We start from the raw sequence: 24,369 nt of genomic DNA, 5'->3' as shown, positions 1-24,369 counted from the left end.
CATTCTTTGTCTTTTGATTGGAGCATTTGGTCCATTGTCACTTACAGTAATTATTGACATTTTATTACTTGTTTTCTGGTTGTTTTTGTAGTTCTCCTCTGTTCATTCTTTCTTCTTTTTTCTTCCTTTGTGGTTTTATTATTTTCTTTAAGATTATGCTTGCATTCTTTGTGTGTGTGTGTGTGTGTGTGTGTGTGTGTGTGTGTGTGTGTGAATCTATTGTACATTTTTGATTTGTGGCTACCATGGGATTCCTAAATGTTGACCTGTATGTCTACTGCGTTAAACTGGTAGTTGTTTACACTCAAACACAGTCTAAAAGATCTACATTTTTACTCCTCTACCTAACATTTTGTGTATTTGATGTCATATTTTATATCTTCATGCTTATCCCTTGACTATTTACTGTAGTTAAAGTTGCTTTTACAATTTTTTGTCTTTTAATCTGCACACTGGCTTATTTAATTGATTGGTCCTCCCTCCTTACTATATATTTGCCTTTCCTAGTGAGATTTTTTCCCTTTCTTACAGATTCTTATTTCTTTTCCATTCGGAGAAGACCCTTCACCATTTGAGTATTGATGAATTTCTTTAGTTTTTGCTTGTTTGAGAATTTCTTTATCTCTCATTCTATTCTAAATCATAATCTTGAGGGGTAGAGTATCCTAGGTTTCAAGTTTTTCCCTTTCAGGACTTTGAATACATTATGCTACTCTCTTCTGGCCTGCAAAGTTCCTGCAAAGAAATCAGCTGATAGTCTTATGGGGATTCATTTGAATATGGCTCTCCTTTTTGTTGCTGCCTTAGAGTTCTCTCTTTAACTTTTGTTAGGACATGTCTTGGTATGGGTCTATTTGGGTTCATCTTCTTTGGGACCCACTGTGCTTCATGTACCTGGATATCTATTCCTTCTTCAGGTTTGGGAAATTTTCAACTACAGTTTCCTCAAATACATTTTTTTCCACCATTTTCTCTATTTTCTCCTTCTGGAACCCCTATAATGTGAATGTAGAAACACTTCATGGTATTCCAGAGTGCTTTTATTTTTTAAACTTGTTTTTCTTCCTATTGTTCTGTTTGGTTGATTTTCATTATTCTGTCTTCCAAATCACTTATGCATTCTTCTGTATCAGTTGGTCTGCTATTCATTTCTTCTAGTGTGTTTTTTATTTCAGCTATTAAATTATTCATTTTTGACTGGGTCGTTTTTGCATTCTAGTCCCTTGTCAAATTGTTCAGTGTTTAGATCAATTATTTTCCCCAATTCAGTTCACATTTTTCCTACCAATGTTTGAATTTTTTATCTGGTAAATTGTTTATTTATGTTTTATTATTTATTTTTTTAGAAGCCATGAGGATTGGGCTTTGAGGGGGCCCTGTTCCCTTTAAGTGTGTCTTTTTCCCTCTCCCTGTGCTAGAACCTTTGCCCCAGCAGAGGGGAGTGTTAAAATGAGTGGGTCACATGCACAGAGGTTCAGTGTGCTGCCTGTGTAGGTGTCCATGGCTCTGCTAAGAGATCTGGGTGGCTTCTGAGGTGCCACTTTAGTAAGTGCCATCAATGACCACCACTGTCCCACCCAGGCTCTACCCTGGGCCCGGATGACCTCTAAGTCCCATGATCAAGATTCTTCCCCAGTTGTGGCCACCCCCAATCTAATCTATTTTGTTTACTGTCCTCATAAAGACTATCAATCTTAGCAGTACAACTGCTCCATTATATTCCCACAAATTGGCTATCATTATCCTTTTAAATGTTTTCCAAACTGGTAGCTCTTCTTTCCCCTCACCCCATAGAAGTAAAATAAATAAAATAAAAATTTTAAATTTCATTTATTTAAATTGAAATAAGTTAAATATATTTCTTAAACTTATTGGATATTTTTAATTCTTCAGTTGAATGTTCAGTGGCCCTTCCTTCCATTCAGATGTTTGCATGTTTTAATGAATTGTAAGAGTTCCTTATATATTAAAGGTATTAAACTTTTTCTTTCCCTCATAAATGTCTTAAATATCTTTTCTTGTATTTTTATGTGGCTGTTAACTCTTCTATTTTATTATTATATAAAAGTTTTTAAATTTTATGTAGTCATTGTAAGAGGAACAATTCATGAAAACAAAGACCTAACCCACTAGTTAAGAAGAGGAAATTTAATTTAGCAAATGGTTTGAAAGTGTTGTAAAATCAAAAAGTCAAACAGGGAATAGTAAGGCAGCCCAGAGATTACTAATGGTAGGAAGCTCCCATGAGGATGAGTGGTTAGTTAACAGAACCCATGATTTGACCCGCATGAGCAGTTTCCCTGCAGGAGGTGGACTCAGTGATAAGATGCAGCTTGTGCTGGAGACACTCCCTACAGCAGTGGAACAGGGCAGAAATATTGTGGGTTTCCCCCCACTCTTTAGTTACAGTGCCCATCATTGTCCAAATCTAGCCAGAAGACATTTGAAAGGGAGGGAGTCTGGGAAATAGAGTTTACAGTGGTCCCTAATTATAAAACAAAACACAGGAGAGGAAGTTGGAAAATGGATTGAGGCCAAAAGGCAAATAATCAGAGAATCACATACATCAGTTAATCTGCTTATTATTTCTAGATTTGGTCTTTTGGTAATAAATCCTTTCCTTGATATTTCAAAGTATGAAATTTTTTACTGAGGAAAATCGTGAAAAACCATGTCTAACTCTTTAGTAGGTAATATATATGAGTTCTAGCTTAGTGCCTAGCAGATAGTAGGTTCTCAGTAAATTATTTTTTTCTTTCATAATTGTAAGGATCAATAAGTGTTTTTGTTTATAAATGTAGAATTTTTAACATTTTATATCTCAATATGCTTGATCAGCATCTCCAGGTTTTTGTTAATGCTATGCATATATCAGTACTCATAATTGGAATCAGTCCAGGTTAGTGGTATTCCTAATCTGAAGGGACTCATCTACAATTTTTCTGATTCTAAGAAAATTGTGTAAAATTTTCTGAAGTATATCAGAGTAGATTAAAAGCTTGCTTTTATACTTTAGTTTTTCTAACATTTAGAAGAGAAAACCCTTTAAATCTTAATATAATTTTTGAGGACAAATTTTGTTTGGGCTTTTGCTTTTTGTTTGTTTGGAGGCCCAACCTCCAGCCTGGGAACCAAGATCCCACAAGCCACGTGGCTCAGTGGAAAAAAAAAAAAAAAGAAAAAAAGGAGCAGTACAATAACAAAGAATAAAAAATAAAATTAGAAAGGTAAAAAATATATTATGAAAAATAAAAATATAATTGAAACAACTGCAACAAGGTAAAACAAAACCACAACAGAAAAAAGAAAAAAAAAAGGGGGGGAACAAGCCAAAAGGAGCAGAACAATAACAAAGTATAAAGAATAAAATAAATTTTGAAAAATAAAAGATTTATTAGAAAAAATAAAAATATAAATGTGTCAACAACAACAAGGTAAAACAGAACCCCAACCTAAAAGAAGAAGAAGAAAAAAAAAGTCCTTGGCTATAGGGGGCGTGGAGTTTAGGCGGGGGTGGAACTTAGGCAGGGGTGGGGCCTAGGCAGGACTTAGGCTCAGGACGCACACAGCCAGAAAAGGCCTTTGGGGCGGGGCCTAGGCAGGGCGATGTTAAAGCGAGGTGCAGGGCCTCTGCTTAGGACCTGCGTGGAAGGGGAAAGGCAGCATGAGTGGAGTGTGGGGTTCTGGAGTTTGGAGGTAGGGCCCTGGGTGAGGGTGTGTGGGTGGGGTTTAAGCCCAGCACATTGGAGGGGGTCTCTGAGTATAGAGGTAGGGCCCTGGGTGGGGGTGTAGGGACAGGGCTTGGGCTCTCTGCGGTAAGAGGGAAGCTCCGAGGGCAGAGGATTAGGCCTGAGAGCCCAACAGGCTCCCCAGTGCCTAAGTGGACAGGGAAAGTGCTGGCCACGTTCCTTTCCATTCCTCCGTTACCCTCTCAGGGTCTCCCACAGGGTCTCCCCCATCCCCTCTGGACCCCTAACCATGGATGGATCCTGCTGGGTGTAGAAACTCCTCCCCTCCCCCAGCCGCCCCTCAGAGGTGCCGGCCTGTAGGTCCATCCTTTACTCTTGCTGCCTCTTCCCTCCCCCCACTCCTTCAGGACCTGCGTGGCTGGAGGGGGCCTCGGTGGGCAGAGGATCAGGCCCAGGATCTCAGCAGGTTCCTGGGGCCCCAGGTGGGCAGGGGAAACCTGGCTATGCTCCCTTTTGATCCTCTGTCCTCCCAATGGTCCCGCAATTTCCCCCTTCGGGCGTGGGAATCCCTTCTCCTCCCCCAGCTACCCCTCAGGAGTGCCAGTCCCGTCCCGCCTCCACTTCTCCTCCCCCTTTACTCCCTCCATGCTCCATGTCCTACCCAGTCGCTGGGGGTTCCTCCCGTACCCTAGGTGTCCATGGTACCCTACCAGTGCCTGGTAGGTGCCCTAGTCGACAGGGAATGTGGATGCAAATTCCGCGTCCTCCTAGTCCGCCATCTTGCCTCCACCCCCTCCTTACATATTTTTGAATAAGATATGCAAATACTTTAAGGAATTTGTTAGGCACTAACATCTTAAGTCATTAAAATAGTAGGACAATTATAAATGCAAAAAACTTTGAACACTAGTCAACACGTAGCAACATCTAACCTGTACAATTATGTGTTCTTTTAATGAAAAAAGAACACCTATTAGCATTTCTCTTTAACATTTTTGTCAGTGAATCTATGACTTTCTTATTTCTCAGGCTGTAGATAATTGGATTTAACAAAGGAATTATGACAGTGTAAAATAAAGAGTCCATCATATCTTGATCATCTGCTTGTGTGGATGCAGGGCACACATACATGAAGAGAAGAGGCCCATAGTATAAAGAGACACATAGGAGTTGGGCTCCACAGGTGGAGAAGGCCTTCCTTATGCCTTCTGCAGACTTCTTGTTTAAGACTGTAAAGAGAATAAGTGTGTAAGACACAAGAACAATGAAAATAGTGAACAACTGTATTGATCAGAGAAAATAAAAATCATCAGAAAGTTAATGGAAGGATCAGTACAGGAAATCTTAAATAATGGTATAATGTCACAGTAAAAGTGATGTACTATGATGGAATTGCAAAAAGTTAATCTGAATATGGCATGGAAAAGGCCACCTATAAATGACAAAACTAATAGCCAGATGCATAGCCTAGTCGTCATAATCACTGGATAGTGTAATGGTTTGCATGTGGCCACATAGCGATCATACGCCATTGTGGTCAGCAAAAAACATTCCATGGTTACAGATTGGAAGGGAAAAAAATTGTATCTTGCAATCAAAGAGAGAGATCATTTTGCTCTTGGCAAAGAAGTTGACCAGCATCTTGGGGGCCACTGTGGGTGATAACCAAGTATCTACAAAAGCCAAGCTCCCAAGGAATAAGTACATGGGAATGTGAAGGTGAGGGTCATTACAGATGAGAGCAGTCAGACCACGGTTTCCCACATGGTGATGAGGTGTAGCATTAAGAACAGCAGGGACAAGAGGATTTGCCACTCTGGTTGGTATGTAAGTCCTGTGAGAGCAAACTCTTGTCAGCTCTGTTGCATTTTCCGTTTCCATATCCTTAGATGGCCTCTAAAATACAATGCAGTAAATGTAAAGTAACATTTATCAGAAGTTTAAAAAGAAGATTTGGTTAAGCTACTATAAATAAAACCATACACTAGACTCAATGCCATTTATTTTATTTACTCTTTAATACATGAAAAGTATTTCAGGAAATTGCTATATTGGAAAAATGTGATTATTTCAGTTCAAAATATGTATAGGAATAAACAGATTTAGAAGAAAAGAAAGAAATTCTGAACATGAGCAAATTTATGGGGAAGCTATTGAATGAGGTAGGGAAATTCTGTGTGTTTGACATGGATGCACATCAAAAAAATCTTAGAAAGGCCTGGATTATCAAACGAATTGAATGCCATGTGAATGATCTTCAATTTTATTCTTCAAGGAATAGGAAAGCACTGAAAACTTTTAAGATGTGGAGTGTCATCATCAGTTAGTTTTGAAATTAAATATTTGGTTGTAGAAATAGTCTGCAGGAAGCAGAATCTTGTGTCATGAATACTCTTCAGGAAGTTATAACACTTGTCCTGTAATTCCCAAACCAGATTACACATCCGAATTGTTTGAGGTAGTTTTCCATGCAAAACATTGGGTCTGAGGTACTACTGTAGAAATTGATTTAGTAGATCATGAATGTGGTCAAGTAATATGCATTTTTAAATGCTCCCAGTTGATTAAAATGTATGTGAGGTTCTTGGTTCATGTGTGATATGATTAGAATGATGAGGGAGACAAAGAGATCAAAATAAATTAGAATGTAGAGTCACTAAGACTTGGTGACAGATTAAATGTGAAGGAGTAATTAGTAAAGGAGAGAGAGTCACTCTCTTTAATGACTGGATAGGTAGTCATTAAAAATTGAGATTGAAGATGCAGTAGCTAGTTTTTGCAAGGAGCATCCTCTGAACATCCAGGTGAGATAAACTTAGCAGTATGATTCTACAAGTGCTTAATAGAAATGATGACTTGGGTATCATTGAGGTGGCTGAAAACATACTTATATATGGCTTATACATTGGACAGTGTGCATAAAGTAAAAAAAAAAAAGAGGAAGGAATGAAAATAAACTTGAAGAAGTTACATTAAAGAGATTAAAAATGAATGTACATCATTTATTAGATGGTTCACATCTGATCCTCTTTTCTACCAAATGAGTCTTGGTGGCAGACTAAAGCTCTCAACCTCTCTAGAAGCCAAAGTTTCTGGAAACTATCTTTCCCATCCCCCTGGTACCTAGAATGAGGGGGCTTGATATAGGGTTAGCCCCAAAAAACTCATTTACACTCTATTTGGGATATGGAGAGGGGAGAAAGAGGTCAAATGTGGACAAAGAGAATTTTGGTTATAAAGTCAACCAAGGAAACAATATCATGACCCCAGAAAATCCTGTACCCATAGCAATGGCATTGAGAGTGTGAATTGTGGCATTCAAGTTCAGCAGCAATGACAACAGGTCTTATTGAGCTAGAGATGGGACATGATTTTGGCTGTTGACTGTCTGACTTCTTTCTTTGTGTCCTGCCAATTTCTCTAGTGGATTTCCCCAACTTCCCTAACATTTCTATGTCCAAGCCAATTTTCATTCAATTAACTCATTTCATCTTGCAGCCAAGAGCTCTGACTCACACAAAAGGAGAAAAGGAAAGACCAGAAAAAGCTACAGAGCAGAGTGTCAGAGAATCAGGAGGGAACTGGAAAGCTGAGTGTTGGGAACTTAAAGAGAGGAAAATACTCAAGAAGGACAAAGGAAAATACAGTGCCTAAAATGAAATAATTGCTCTGGTAGGATAAGGAGTGAATAGAGATCATTGTGTGTAGGAATTAAGAGAGTTTTTAGTGAGAGCAATTTCCATTTTGGGATAGAGTTGAGGTCGGAGAATAATGAGAAATGAAAAGGAAGCAAATGGCACAGCAGTGAGGAGAATGAAATAAAGTATATAAGTTGTGGACAACAGTTGACATTTGTTTACCACCGCCCATAGACAGATGCGATATTTTTCCTTATAGAACGATGTCATGAAAGTTTTCAAAAGAGAGAGAAGAGGTCATTGAGATGAGAGTGCATAGAGAAGTGGAATGGAAAATTTGTGTGGGTGACAAGGAACAACAAAAAACTGGAAGAGACAAACGAACATAGATGAATAAGTGTAGGAAAGACAAGCAAATAGAGAGAGGAAGTATCAGAGAAAGGCTGAAGATGAAATAAGGGGAAAGTCTCAGCGTTTGGAGGATAAATATCTGTCAACTCTGGCTTCAACAAAAGTTGTCAACACAGGGTCACCTTTCTTTTTCTTTTATTAAAAACTCCAAGTTTATTTTCCTATGGAATTTGTGTATTAATTAGAAACTTTCATTTTTTTTAGGTTTTTTAATTAAGAATTTTTTTTAAACATCTTTATTGGAGTATAATTGCTTTACAATGGTGTGTTAAAAACTTTCATTTTAATTTTATTTTTTGCTCATAAATATACTAGCATGGCCTCAAAGTTCTTTTCATATATAAAAGATGCTTTATCTTTGTTATCACTATGATTAGAGCTGACTTTCTTTAGAAATCCTCCTGGTTTGCGATTAAAGCATTTGCTTCTCCACAAGTTTTATTAGTGGAATAAAATTGATTCAAAGACTGGGACTTAATACAGGCAATGTAAATAACCAGTGCCAATAACTGCAGTTGTTAAATGTATATTTATTTTGAGTGAACATCCTTCCATGCAATCTCAAATCACTAAACATTTTAAAAATTCTCAGTTTGATGTGTGGGTACTTATTAAGTTATAAACCTGAGAAAAGCACTGGAGAAACATTTTCTTCATTTTTCTGTATATATATATGTATATGTACATGTATGTATAACGAAATTATTGTCAGAAGTAGGTGAAAGAATAGAGAGGTTATTATTTAAGTGATTTAACTTAAAATTTAATCAGAGAATATGGTTAATTAAATCAAATAAATATTTTGAATGCAATTATCAGAAAGATTTCTTATGTAGAAAACATTGACCTAAATCCTTAAACTACTGTTCATTTGTTTAAAGTTCTAATTCACCAAAACTTATCCTATAGAGTCATTGTAAGTATGCTAACCAGATGATTAAATATTTAAAGAGTACAATGTGTTCTTAGAGCTATTTTGCTCATCCAGATTTTACTCACAATAATAAAGCATGCAGATTATTCACTATTTGTTTTCCATTTTCAACTGGCTATTTTGGTATCTTGTAAATCAAATCAAAATTATTACAAATTTAACAGTATTTTAACTTTCTATGAAAAAATAATGAATATTACAAAAAGCATTCTCTCTTACCTATATCTGTTAGAAATTGTTGAGCTCCTTTCAGTGTTTGGCTTTCTGAAGTAGAAACTAATATAAAGGCACTGCAATGACAATAATACAGGTGACAATTCTTTGCACACTGATTCACTTTGGAGGCTTCATTATCCAAGCTCAGGAAAATGTTGTTTACATAAGTTTATATAAATTTGTGTTGAACACAAGAGTTAACCAATTGTATAACTGTGTGCTTTTGCCGGAAGAGGAAGGAGTGAAAAACTTAAATTCCCCTGATAGCACTCATGGATTACCTTTTGGACAAAGCTAAGCTGTTCTTCTGGGCATTGTGGGTTTGGACAGGTATAAGAAATCCAGGTTGCTGCATGGGGCACCACAGTCTCTGAAATCGTAAACGTCAGTCATTGCAGACAGTTCTGGTTTTAACAATAGAAATTACACTTTATGGCACTATTTTCAACCACAGAGGACACTTCTGACATGTTTTTGCAAACTCCAGTTTATCAATAAGTGTTGATGCTCTGAGTGCTTTGATCAGTATGGTCTTATCTGAGCTAATCACACATGATTTTAATGAGGCCTAATTTCTAGATTCCTGTCAAGACCCAACCCCAAGTAAATTTGTCCTCCTCATGCAAACTGTAGCTCACGTTCCAGACCCATACCTAACTCCCAACTTTAAGCTGAAATCTGGTGAGAAATCTCACCAAGCAAACATCTGGGGAAGGAGTAAAGGAAAAACAAAACAAAGGACCACAGTGGGAGACAACCTATAGCAGTGCTTCTCAAACTTTAATGCCTGTGAGTCTCCTGGAGATCTTGTTAAAAAGCGAATCCTGTTTCAGTAGATCAGTGGTGGGGCCTGAGCGTCTTCATTTCCAAGAGGTGATGCCTGTGAACAGGTGCCATCCACAGGGTCTTTATCATGGAGAGCCTAGATAATTGGAGAAGCACAGCTTGGTAAATGTAGCTGGCTTGCAAAGAGGGATGCAGGGAGGAGCCAGATGGGTAAGGGAGGCCAGCATATGGGGGTAACACAGGGCCTTGGAGGCCAGATCAGGGACTTTGTTCTATACCTTAATTTAAAGGAAAGCTATTGAGGGGTTTAGAAATGGTGGTACCATGATGATCAGATTTGCCTTTTTTGCATTAACAGAGAAAGTTGTCAGTGTACATTCATTCAGAAAAATAAAACTTAACTTACTTATTTGTGGTATTTTGGTATGATATCTGAGTAACAAAAGAAAATGCTTAGCCTCCATTTGGGACTTGGATGGCTAGATGGGGGAAAGCAAACAGCATCATTTTAGTAGATTGATTGATCAATTAATCTGCTTCCTTACAATTTTGCTGATGAAAGCCAAAGTAGAGGAGAAAATAACATAGAAGAGAAGAGTCCTGTGAAAAGTGCACAGAAGAGTGGAGTGGGGAGTATGATGTGCAGAGGTAGCTTCAACATAACCAACACTTGACTAAAATTTACTGCCCTCTTCAATTTTGTATAATTATCTCCTAACTTATTTGGTTGCCTCTCTCTGAGCGCAAAGGCCTGTATTACTGCTTCCACTCTGGGTAGTCTTTTCAATTTTGGTCATTTTAATAGGTAATATCTCATAGCACTTTCATTTGCATTTCCCTAGTAACTAATTTTATAAAGCATTTTTTTGCATCCTTCTTTGACATCTGTATATCTCTTTTGGTAAAGTGTTCAAGTATTTTACCCATTTTTAATTGGTTTAGTTGTTTTTTATTATGAATTTTGAGAGTGCTTCATATATCCTGGAAACAAGCCTTTTATCACACATATGATTTGTAAATATTATATCACACTAGTCTGTTACATGGATGACATTGTGCTGATTGGTCTTAATGAGCAAGCAATAATATTTATTAGTTAGCCATTTGTAGGACAGAGGTGGAAAACAAATCTGACAAAATTTCAGGGGCCTTCTACTTCAGTGAAATTTCAAGGTGTCCAGTGATATAGGGCATGTCAAGAAAACCCTTCTAAGGTGAAGGATAAGTTGTTATACCTGACCCTTCCTGAAACCAAAAGAGAGGCACAACACATAATGTGCCCCTGTGGATTTTGGAGCAGTATTAGCATTATTTGGGTGTGTTACTCCAGCCCATTTACCAGCGGCTAGTTTTGAGCGGGTCTCAGAGCAAAAGAAGGTTTTGCAACATGTCTTGGCTTCTGTGCAAGCTGTTCTGCTCCTTGAACCATATCCAGCAGATCCAGTGGAGCCTGAAATGGCAGTGACAGATGCTTGGAGCCTTTAATAAGCCTCTAGAGGTTGATCACAGTGCAGGCCTTTAGAATTCTGAGCAAAGCACTGCCATCCTCTGTGGATAATGACTGTACTTTAGAGAAACAGCTGTTGGACTGCTAGTGAGCCTTGGTAAAACATGAACGTTTAACAATGGGCCACCAATTTGCCATGATACCAGAGCTGCCCTTGACACACTGGATGTTATTTGACCCACTAACCATAAAGTTCAGTGTGCACAGCAGCATTCCTTCATCGAATAGAAGTAGTAGACACTTGATCAAGGCAGGAACAGGTCCTGAAGGCACAAGTAAGTTACATGAAGAAGTGGTTCAAATGCTATTGGCCTCTACTCCTGCTGCAATGGCTTCTGTCTCCCAGCCTGGACCTGTGGTCCTATAGGGAATTCTCTATGATGAGTTGACAGAGAAGAGAAGACTGGGGCCTGATTTACAGATGGTTCTGCGTGGTATGCAGGCACCATCATAAAGTGGACAGCTGTTGCATGACAACTCCTCTCTGTGACATTTAGGAAGGACAGTAGTGAAGGGAAAACCTTACAGCGGGCAGTCCTGCTTCCACCAGGACACACAACAATGCTTCCGTTGAGCTGAAAGTAGACTGCCCCTTGGTCCCTTTGGCTTTATGTTCCTTTGACTCATGAGACAAAGAAGTGAGTTACTGTGCTGGCTGAGGTGATTGATGGCAACTACCAAGAGGAAACTGGACTATTCCACAAAGAGGGTAAGGAAGAGTATGTCTGGAATACAGAAGATACCTCAGGCTATCTCTTAGCATTATCATTCCCATGGTTAAGGTCAATGGAAAACTTTAACAGGCCAAACCACATAGTAGTTCTAATGGCCCAGACTCTTCAGGAGTGAACCTTTGGCTTATTCCACAAGGTGAAGAAAAATGACCACCTGAGTGAGGTGTTTGCTGGAGGCGAAGAGAATGCAGAATGGGTAGTGAAAGAAGTTAGTTAAAATACCAGCACCAATCACATGTCCAGTTACAGATATGAGGTGTAATTTGCCAAGAGATTTCCTTCTTAGTTTGATATGAAAACATTTGTGGGTGTGTATAGCAAACAGCTTTGTTTTCTTTCCACTCTTATTCCCTTATCATGAGACATAAGATGTGCTGACTTTATAGTATAATAATTGAGTGTTGTTCATTTGACATCTTAGTATTTGTATTACCAGATATCAAGGAGAATCAATAGTAAACATCACTCAAAGATTTTACCTCCTCTCCGGGGAAGAAGTAATACATTTTTGGTTGTACATAGCATAGTTGTATCATGTTAGGTGACCTTGCTATTATCATTATTTAGAAATAGAATAGTTTTAAGATATGTGTATGGGTGCTAAGTTGACAAAAGGTGAACCTGTAATGGTTAATTTTATGTGTCAACTGGTCCGTGAACTGTCTAGATATCTAATTAAACATTATTTGGGGGTGTTTCTGTGAGGAAGTTCCAAATTAGTGTGGAATTGGTGGACTCAGTAAAGCTGATGACTCTCCGCAGCGTAGCTGGGCATTAGCCAGTCTGGTGTGGGCTTGGATGGAACAAAGAGGCAGAGGAAGGTGGAATTCACTTTCTGTTTGACTGGTTAGCATGGATATTCTCCTGCCCTTGATGATCTGATTCTCAGGACTTCATACTCAGAAAGGAATCTATACAATTGGCCCTACTGCCTGAGACCTTTGAAAGTAGGACACTACTGTCCTCACTCTCCAGCTTGCAGAGGGAAAATCATGGAACCTCTCAGACTCCATATCATGTCAGCCAATATCTTATAATAAATGTCTTGGTATAAATATAGATAGATAGATAGATAAATAGATGATAGATAGATATATAGGGAGGTAGTGAGATAGAGAGATAGATTCTCCTGGTTCTGTTACTCTGGACAACCATGACTATAACCAAAACTCACTGTATGTTTAGTGAACATCTTGTTTTATCTTGCAAAGTGAGGGAACTATCATTATGTAACTGTTAGCTATGGCTCTAAATAAGTCTCACTATGAAGGTACCTTTTCAGAAGAGGTAAACGTCACGTACTACAGCATAAGGAATATTGTGTATATGAAGTTGTACTTGAAAGGGGTGATCTAAATGCTGATCTGGCTTGGTAATTAATTTTTCAAAAGGGACAGAGAACCCTCCCATTAACCATACTGAAATTAGACAATGTGGTTTTTATTGGCTATCATCACTATCAATCATGGTTCCCGAGAAAAAATTATTTAAAAATCCACAATAATTCATCCTTTGAAATAGATGCCCTATTTGCATCTTTCTGTCCAAAACTGAAAGGAAAGTATAAATAGAGGGTGCAAACTGTCAAAATATTTTCAGAGTGCTGTTTAAGTAGGGAATAGAGTATATGGAAACTCTGTTTCATCTGATATCAAAATATCCTAATACTATAACAATTTTGCTTCACTGATTACTTTAAAGCAGTGATTATCTTAGCTCAGGCTACTGTAACAGAATATCATAGACTGTGTTGCTTATACCACCAACATTTATTTCTTACATTCTGGAAGATGGGACGTTCAAGAACAAGGGGCCAGCAGATATTTATTGTACATGGTGAGAGATTGCTTCCTGGCCTAGTAGGCAGCAGCCTTCTCACTTGGCCTTTGCAGGTTGAGTATTCCTGGGGGTGGTGGGGAGGAGTTAGTTCTCTTGCCTCTTTCTCTTCTTATAAGGGCACTAATACCATCATGAAAACCTGACCCTTATGATCTATTCCTACCCTAATTACCTCCTAAAGTCCTCATTCTAAATACCACCACATTAGGGGATTAGTGCTTCAATGTATGAATTTGGAGGGAAATCAACATTCAGTTCACAACAGTAGTTTGCTATGTATAGTCCCAAAACAACAGCATTAGCATGACTGAATTAGAAACTCTAATGATAATGCCCATCAGTCTGTGTTTTCATAAGCTCTCCAGGTGATTTTGATGCCCACTAAATTTTTCAAACCTTAGTTTTAAAAGACCAACAAAAAGAGCTAAAATGAAAGCCTATACCAGAGAGGTTTTGACACTTTCCTAATACTACATGTGCTAAGACTACATGCCAAAATTAGTCAACAAAACAGACTTTAGTTATACAGTTCTAATTTTGATTTATATTTGTTTGTTTTTGCCCAATCCTAGTTATGTTATTTCTTTGAACACAGTCTAGGATAAAATTATCAACAATCTCCTGAACAGTAGAAGTCTTACTTAGTAGAAGGTATTGGAAGGCAAAGAGAAAAAAACATATGCACATATACATAAAGAGAGATAATTTATTATATATTCTTTTCAATCTCCAGGTTAAGAAAATGAATGCAACTTCATAATAAAGAATATCTCAAGTATATTATTTGTATTTCCAACAAATGATCTAATCTAGCAGCAGCAGTGTCTAGACAACTGGATGAACTTAGCAAAATTATATCATCCTTTAAATCTAAATAACCATTAAACAATACAGATTTAATTTCATAGTTTCTTTTTAAAGGAATCAGCAGAATATCTTGTCCAAAAATGTGGATTTTTCACAGGTGTATCTTTTACCTCTTTACCAACATACCATTGAAATGACAAAAAAATGTACAAATGAATAAATCTATAACAGAAGTGAATGGGATCACATCATTTGAGTGGGGATTTTGGTAATTTCTGGAAGGCATAAAGTAGTTGAGATTGTACTGAAGATCCATACAGAGCAGAGGAATCTGTAGACTAGATGTCTACAAGAGAAGGCTTCAAGGAAGTCTGCACTTCTGAGAGGCCTCCAACTGTCTATTCTGTACTCAGCAACCTAAATTAAGATGTGATGGGTTATACACCCACTCATATACTCATAGCTTGACACCAGACTTCTCATTCAAAGAAAAATTCTTTAGGAAACAGTGCTAATGATGGCAGAAGAAATACATACCGCTGCCTATACTTTCAGTTAGTCTTTGGGTCATTACAATGTATGAAGAAGCAAAACTCTAAATAATTGAAGGAATCCATCTAAACAATGGAAACCTTATACAGTAATAAAAATCATTGAAGTATGTACATATACAATAACAATGATTCTTTTTTATTATTTTTTTAAATTGAAGCATAAGTGATTTACAATGTCATGCTAGTTTCAGATGTACAGCAAAGTGATTCAGTTATACATATATATGTATCTATTCTTTTTCAGATTCTTTTCCCCTATATGTTATTACAAAATATTGAGTAAAGTTCTCTGTGCTATACAGTAGGCCCCTGTTGGTTATCTATGTTATACATAATAGTGTGTATATGTTGATCCCAAACTCCTAACTTATCCCTCCACCACCTTCCCCTTTGGTAACCATAAGTTTATTCTCTATGTCTTTGGGCCTTTTGTATATAAGTTCATTTGTATCATTTTTTAAAAGATTCCACATATAAGCGATATCATATGATATTTGTGTTTCTCTGTCTGGCTTACTTCACTTAGTATGGTAATGTCTAGGTTCATGCACGTTCTGCAAATGGCATTATTTCATTCTTTTGTATGGCTGAGTAATATTCCACCGCATATATTATACCACATCTTCTTTATCCATTCATCCATTGATGGACATTTAAGTTGCTTCCATGTCTTGGCTATTGCTGCAATGAACATTGGGGTGCATGTAGCATTTTAAGTCATGGTTTTCTCCAGATATATGCCCAGGAGTGGGATTGCAGGATTGTATGGTAGCTCTATTTTAATGAAACAGGATAAAAAGCCCAGAAATAAATCCACACACCTATGGTCAATTAATCTATGACAAAGGAGGCAATAATATACGATGGAGAAAAGACAGTCTCTTCAATAAGTGGTGCAGGGAAAACTGGTCAACTACATGTAAAACAATTAAATTAGAATATTCTCTAACACCATACACAAAAATAAACTCAAAATAGATTAAAGACCTAAATGTAAAACCAGTTACTATAAAACTCCTAAAGGAAAACATAGGCAGAACACTATTTGACATAAATCACAGCAATATTTTTTTGGATCCACCTCCTAGAGGAATTGAAATAACAAATAAACATATGGGACCTAATTAAACTTAAAAGCTTTTGCACAGCAAAGGAAACTATAAACAAACCAAAAAGACAACCTACAGTATGGGAGAAAATGTTTGCAAACAATGAGACTGACAAGGGTTTAATCTCCAAAATATACAAACAGCTCATATAGCAAAATATCAAACAAACAAACAACACAATCAAAAAATGGGCAGCAGACCTAAATAGACATTTCTCCAAAGAAGATATACAGATTGCCAACAAACACATGAAAGGATGCTCAACATCACTAATCGTTAGAGAAATGAAAATCAAAACTACAATGAGATATCACCTCACACCAGTCAGAATGGCCGTCATCAAAATGTCTACAAATAAATGCTGGAGAGGGTGCAGAAAAAAAGGAACCCTCCTGCAATGTTGGTGGGAATGTAAATTGATACAGCCACTATGGAGAGCAGTATGGAGTTTCCTTAAAAAAAAAAAAAGGACTCTTTAGGGAGAAACAGTAAAAGCAACTGGAATGTGATGAATGCATTCCCTTTTTGGGACATAGGGGGATGTCTCAGAGGAGTAAAAAGAAGGCAGATGACCTGGTCTAATCTTGTGACTCGCACTTCCAGGAATATAGAGTAATGATTTTTGTTTTAAATAATTATATGTCTTGCATCTTTAAACCAAACTTCTGATTAAGCTTCTCCCTGATATTTTGTCATACTCTATCCCAGGAACCAATCCTACTGATAATATTTTCAATTGTCATGAAAGAAATTTAAGAAGGTGAGCTGGCATGCAGCAGCCATGCCAGGTCCAGTAATTTCTCTGGGCTCATTACTGGGTTGAAAAAGAGTGATGCACTCTTACTGTATTCTATGTATGTGAGCTGTCAGATCATTTTAAGTTTATAAATATTTTGTGAATACTTATTTAGGAGCTCATGTGAGTAAGCCACTGTGCTATCTACTACAAAAGACAGAAGGATTTCTAAATTGTAATTTAAAAGAGTTTGTAGGCCAAAAATATTATTATACGAGGCCAAGTGTGACCAAGAAGAATAAATAAACTGCTAAACATTTGAGATGAGTGAGCATTCCTATTATGTTTGAGGTACACTGGAAAAACATCGCAGAAGTTGTAAAATTTGAGAGAGTCGTTGAGGAAATGATACCTTTTCAATTTTAAATGAAGATAGAGAAGTTGGGTGGGGAGAATTCTCTGTGGAGAGACCTGTGTGAGCAAAAGCGTGAACCTGAGAGAGAGAGGTTTGTCCAGAAAGCTTTCAGTAACTCAGTTTGGGTATAGTGTAGAGTCCACAGGAGAATTGTGGAGAAAGAGCCTTCAGAGTTAAAGCAGGGTTTTATTTGAATGCCGGGATGAACATATGCAGGGTGAAATATGAAGAAAGAAAGAGAGAAGAAAGAAAGAAAAGAAGAAAGAAAGAAAAGAAGAAAGAAAGAGAGAAAGAAAGAAAGAAAGAGAAAGAGAAAAAGAAAGAAGGAAGGAAAGAAAGAAAGAACAGAAAAAAAGAAAGAAAGAAGAAAGGAAGGAAGGAAGGAGGAAGGAGGGAGGGAGGGAGGAAGGAAGGAAGAAGTCTGTATATATAGATATATATGCATATATATTTACTTGTATTTATATACCATATAATCTTAACATAAATGAAGAAATAATCATAATGCATATGTATGTATACAGCTCTAGATACACTTCCCATATATGTGAAAAATCTGGTAGCAATGACAATCTATTAAAAGTTATTGAAGAAAGATATCATGTAATCAGAGTCCTGTTTATAAAGGTTAATCCTGCAGGTATGTTTGGAAAGGAAAAGAATATCAGCAGGATGGAAGGGGTAAATAACAGAGGTCGGTAGTTTTGAGGGTTAGGACCTGAGTGATATGGAATGTGTATGGAATTTAAGTGTCAGGAGAGGAAAGGCAAAATGGCTCTGAAAATGGATTGCTTATTATACTTAAATAGTATGGCATGTGAGGAGAACAACCTTTCAAGGACTTTTAGAGCATGAAACAGCCAAATTCTTGCTCATTTTCAAGTATTTCTCAGCTACCCACTGGAAACTATGGCATCATATCATCTTAACATTATTTGAGCTTTGATAATATGCATTTAAAGCCCCTTGTTGTCAACAACACATTTGAATAACTTTTACATACTACTGATCTCTTTATCTTACAAACTTCTTTTTTTTTTTTTTTTTCCCGCTGTACTCGGGCCTCTCACTGTTGTGGCCTCTCCCGTTGTGGAGCACAGGCTCTGGACGCACAGGCTCAGCGGCCATGGCTCACAGGCCCAGCCGCTCCGCAGCATGTGGGATCTTCCTGGACCGGGACATGAACCCGTGTCCCCTGCATCGGCAGGTGGACTCTCACAGTAAAAGTTATATATCATGTTGTAATTACAGAAGGTTATCTGAATAAAAATCCTATATGAATAAAGGCATGTAGGACACCACCTACAAATGATGACACGAACAGTCGCATACATAGTCTATTGGTCATAATCACTGGATAAATAAAGGGTTGCACATGGCCACATAGCGATCATATGCCATACTTGCCAAGAGAAAACATTCCGTGGTCGCACTGACTTAAAGGGAAAAAATTGTACCATGCATTCAGAGAGAAATATCATCTTACTCTTGGCGGAGAAGTTGACCAGCATCTTGGGGGTCACTAAGGATGATACTGAAGTATCCACAAAAGCCAAACTCCCAAGGAATAAGTACATGCGGGTGTGAAGTTGAGAGTCATTCCAGATGAGAGCAATAAGACCAAGGTTCCCCACAATGGTGATGAGGTATATCACCAGGAATACCAGGAACCAGGGGATTTGCCACTCCTGTTGATATGAAAGTCCTGAGAGAACAAACTCTGTCAGCAATGTTGCATTTTCCTTTTCCATATCTTCACTGGATGTCCCCTGAAATAAAATGCAATAAATATAAAAATAACATTCACTATGGATTTATGAATTGAAAACTTGTAAAGTGGAGTCGAAATCATACTCCTATCAGAATGCCCTTTTAATTTCATAAAATATCACTATATAAACTGGGGGATTTGAAGAAATGCCACTCAATATGATAATTTCAGTTCAAATAATGTGCAGAAATTAATAGATTTATATAAAAGAGACATTCTAACCATTTGCTAAATTTGTGGGGACCTGATAGAGTGTGGTAGGGAAATTCTGAGTCTGGGACATGGATTATTAGTCAAGGGAATAGATGTTTAAGGGATCTGGATTATAAAATGAATTGAATGCTACGTGAAGGATCATGAACTCTTTACCTCAGGTAATATGTATATACTGAAAATTTTCAAGACAGGGAGAGGCCTCAGAAAGTATTTTAAATTAATTTTTTGTCAGCACAGAAAATAGGTGTCATGGAGGGAAAGCTGGAGTCAGGGATACTATTCAGGAGATATTGCTATTTATTGTCCAATGGTTTTCTAACCAGATTACACATCAGAATTGATTGTGGAGCTTTTTATGCAGAATATACATTGTGAGACATTACTGTAGAAATTAATTCAGTGGGTCAAGATTCAGTTCTAGGGATCTGTACTTTAAAAAAATGCTCCACAAATGCATGTGTAGTGCCTAGTCCGTTGGTGATATAACTTTGGTTGTCATGAGGAAGACAGAGAGATAGATGCAAAAGAATTCAAAATGCAGAGACACTAGGACCTTGTGACATTAGATGTGAAAGGGATGGTCAGTGAAGGAGAGAAGAGTCACTTGGTGACTGGCTAGATGGACAGCAAAAGTTGAAATCAAGATCTCAGCTGCAGTGGCCAGTTTGTGGAGAGAGCATCCTCTGAACATCAAGATGAGATGTACTTAGTAATATGAGTCTACAAATAGCTTAATAGAAATAATGTCTTAGGAGTTTTGGGGGTAGCTGAAGGCATATTTATTGATAACCTATCCATTGAAGAGTATGCATAAGAAGAAGAAGGGCACAGAAAGAAACTTGAGGAACTTATATTAAAGAGGTTACACAGTGGATACACAGCATATATTAGATAGCCAACATCTGATCCCCTTTTCTCCCACGTAGTCGTGGTGGCTGGTAGAGGGTATCACCCATTCAAGAAGCCAAAAGATGATAGCCATAATGACCTATATGGGAATAGAATCTAAAAAGAGTGGATATATGTATATTTATAACTGATTCACTTTTCTGTACAGCAGAAACTAACACAACATTGTAAACCAACTATACTCCAATAAAAAATTAATTAAAAAAAAAAGAAGCCAAAAAACTAGAAACTGACTTTCCCATTCCCCTTGCACATAGAGTGAGGGAACTTGACCTAGATTTGTCAAATCAAATCCACAAAACCTACATTTGGAATAAGAAGAGAGAGAGAAAAAAAATGTACCGGGACAAAAGAGAATACTGGTTGCAAAGACAGCAATATCAAGACTCCAGCAAACGCATCCTGCATCCACAACCATGGCACTGTGAGTGTGAGCTGGCATTCCAACCTCAACATCAGTGGCAGCAGGTCTCATTGAGCTGGTGTTGGGTCATGATTTGGGCTGTTGATTAGCTCCTTTGCTTCCTTCTCTTCCTGATCATTTTTTCACCTGATTTCTCCATTGTCTCATGCATTTCTATGTTAGAGCTATTTCCATTCAATTAACTCGTTTCCTGTGGCAACCAAGAGGCCTGGTTCACAACAGAGAAAGACTAGGGTGAGACCAGAAAAGGATACTGAGCTGAGAAGCAGGAAGGAGACTAGAAAGCTGAGTGTTATGAACTTAGAGAAAAGATATTCAAAATGAACGAAGAGAATGATGTGTCAAATGCCAAAATAAATGGTCTAGTAGGACAAAGGGTGATCAGATTTCACTGAGTGTGGAAATTAAGGGATTTTTAGTGGCTTTAGTGAGAGCAGTTTGCATTTTGTGATTGAGTTAAGGCCAGAGACTAATGAGAAGTGAAAGGGAAACAAGTGGGTGGAAGGATTTGGAGTACTCCACGAAAGGTGGAGAACCATTGACATTTTCCTACTTCTCCTAGACACATATGGGGGTTTTTTTTCCCTCTAGAATATTTTAATGAAAGTTTTCAAAAGAGAGGAGAGTAAGGAGTTGAGAGGAGAAAGGGAACAGGAAAAGTGGGAAGATAATGTGTGTTGGTGAAAAGAAAACAGCGGGGAAATAACAGATGGAAAATATCAACAGACATAGATGGATAAGTATAGGAAAGACAAGCCAAAGTAGAGCTGAGAAGGAAGTATCTGAGAGAGCAAGTGTCCAAGAAAAGCTGAAGAGGAAATATAGGTATGCCCCGCTTTTCAAAAGTTTGCTTTACCACCACTTCTCTTTTATGAAAGAACTATATTAATAATTGTTTTCACTAACCAAAAGAGATCCGAAAAGGATTTTTGCTATTACCAATAAAAGACAAAAACAGTGTTCAGCATTTCTTTTGCAGCAAGCAGCTATAGAGACGACACACACCCCCCAGCAGCCAGAATGGCCCCACCAAGCTCCTTCCCTGGGAACTACATTTATCATTATCAGCATCAAGCCATCATATCTTTGAACTGTGTCTGTATCTGTGCTTTATCTTGATTTATTTTGTCCGTCTGTTAGGAAGATGTGTCTTAAGGTAATAGCTTCTTCTCTTAATGCCATTTCAGCTTTTAAAAGGTTTCATAGGAATGTTCTACTTTCAGATAGCAGGGGAAACCTGTAAAGGCAAAGGCTCAGAGACTTGGGGGTGTGTGTTTGTTTTAACTCTGGTGTTCCCCAAGGTTGTCTGTCCTGAATCTTTTTTTTATGCAAAGTTTATTTTCCTCTAGAATTTGTGTATGAAAAAGAGACTTCTATTTTAAATTGTACCTTACAAATTGTGTGTTGTTAATAAATATATTGATACTGACAGAAAGTTCTTTCCATATTTAAAATTACTTTCTCTCTGTTATTAGAGTAATTAGAACTTACCTTATCTAGAAATCCTGCTCATTTAACTTGAGAGCACTTTACTCTCCACCAATTGTGGGCTTTTTAGTTTTGCGGGGAGAATCAAAAACTGATCCCAAACCGGATCTTGAATATAGGTGATATAGATAATGAACATCAAGAATTTCAGTTGTTAAGTAGATTTTTATATGAAATTTCCTTCCTTCTCTTCAATCCCAATCACTAAGTAATTGAAAGTTCTCAAATTTATTTTGTGTGTGGGTACTTATTAATTCATAAATGCTGGAAAACATAGTGGAGAAACATTGTCTATATATTTCCTAACATATATATATATATATATATGATTTATATACTTTTTTCATTTATATTCCAATGCATGTATATATTTCTATGCTATATATACAAAATATTCAATAAAATTTTTCTCATAAGTATGTGAAGGAATATAGGAATTAATATTTAAGTGATTTACCTTAAAAGTTTTAATCAGTTAACTAATCAGAGTGGGTCTTTTTGTCAGAAAGCTCTAAATGATTTCTCATATAAGAATCATATGACCTGAAACATTAAACCCAATTTAAAATTATTTAACTTTCTGGTTCACCAGAATTTACCTTATAAATCTTTATAGTTAGGTTAACAAAATAATAAAACATCATTAAATTAAAGGGAACAATTCTGTCTTACAGCTATTTTACATGTCTAAATTTTAATCACAAAAGTAAAATACACAATTAATTCACTTTTTTTCATTTCTACGCGGCTATTTTGACATCTTATGAACCCAATCTAAAATTATTATAAACAGTATTTTAATTTTTATATAAAGAATAATGAATATTATACAAATCATTTCTCTCTTACCCATATCTTATGAGAAATTGTGGATATCCTGTCAATACATTAGACTTTCTTTACAACAGCACAGAAATGACAATAACATAGGTAGCAATTCTTTGCACACTGATTCATTTTGGAGACTTCCCAAGCTCAGGAAATTATAGTTTATATTAATTTGCTTTGAACAGAAGGGTCAAACAATTATACAACTGTGTACTTTTGCCAGAAGAAGGAGGACTGAAGAACTAAAATTCCCTTGATACCCCCTGCAAGGATTCCCTTTAGGGCAAAGCTAAGCATTTACTGGGCACTGTGGACTTGGACATGTATGAGAAAGGCAGGTTGTCCCATGGGGCATCATAGGCTCTGAAATTATAAACATCAATCATTGTAGATAGTTCCAGTTTTAACAGTAGAAACCACACTTTATGCCATTACTTTTCACCACAGATGACACATCTGATATGTTTATGAAAACTTCAATTTATCTATAAATTTTGATGCTCTGCTTAGTATCCTATTGTCTGAGCTAATCATACATGATTTTAATGAGGTCAAAGTTCTAGACTCCCTTCAGGAGTGAACCCCAAGTAAAGTTGTCCTCCTCGTGCAAACTGTAGCTCACCTTCCAGACTCACACCTAACTCCCAACTTTAAGCTGAAATCTGATGAGAAATCTTACTAAGCAAAGATCTAGGGAGGAGCAAAGGGAAAAAAAGATCACAGTGAGAGGTGATCTAGATCAGTGCTCCTCAAACTTTATTGCCTGTGAACCTCCTGGAAATCTTGTTAAAAGGCAGATTTTGTTTCAGTAGGTCTGTGTGGGGCCCAGGGGTCTTCAACTCTAACAAAGTGATTGTTGCCTGTGGACAGGTCCCATCCACAGGGCCTTCATCATTGGAGGGACTATCAGATTATCAGAGAACCTAGGTAACTGGAGAAGCACAGCATGGTAAATGTGGCTTGCAAAAAGAGAAGCAGGGAGGAGCCCTATGGGGTCAGAGAGGCCAGCATATTTAGATAACACAGGACTTTGGAGGCCAGGTCAGGGACTTTGTTCTTTACCCCAACTTAAAGAAAAATTATTAACATGATTTTGAACATGGTGGTAATGTGTTCAGATTTGCTTTTTGTGCATTAACAGAGAAAATTATCCATGAACATTCATAAAATAAACCTTAATTTACTTACTTGTGACATTTTGATTTTATATCTAAAAAGTTTTAAAAAAATAACTTCCAATTGAAATGTGTCTGGCAACATACCAGGGAAAAAGGGCATATTGTTTGATAGATGCATTAATCCTTTTCCTGCTTCCTTAGAATTTTGCTAATGAAAGGCAAAAAAGTGGAGAAAAAATA

The 24,369-nt window shown here is 37.2% G+C and overlaps 2 pseudogenes; both read right to left on the bottom strand.

The window, feature by feature from the left end:
• Positions 1 to 4,616: 4,616 nt before the first annotated feature.
• LOC132424375 (olfactory receptor 5H8-like) lies at positions 4,617 to 5,618 on the bottom strand (annotated as a pseudogene).
• An 8,473-nt stretch (positions 5,619 to 14,091) lies between these two features.
• On the bottom strand, positions 14,092 to 19,126 carry LOC132424374 (olfactory receptor 5H19-like; annotated as a pseudogene).
• Between the last annotated feature and the right edge of the window lie 5,243 nt (positions 19,127 to 24,369).

This window comes from Delphinus delphis, chromosome 4, assembly GCF_949987515.2.
Source record: "Delphinus delphis chromosome 4, mDelDel1.2, whole genome shotgun sequence".
Classification (NCBI taxonomy): Eukaryota; Metazoa; Chordata; class Mammalia; order Artiodactyla; family Delphinidae; genus Delphinus; species Delphinus delphis.
The sequence above is the reverse complement of the archived record's forward strand: the minus strand, read 5'-3'. Positions and strand labels throughout refer to the sequence as shown.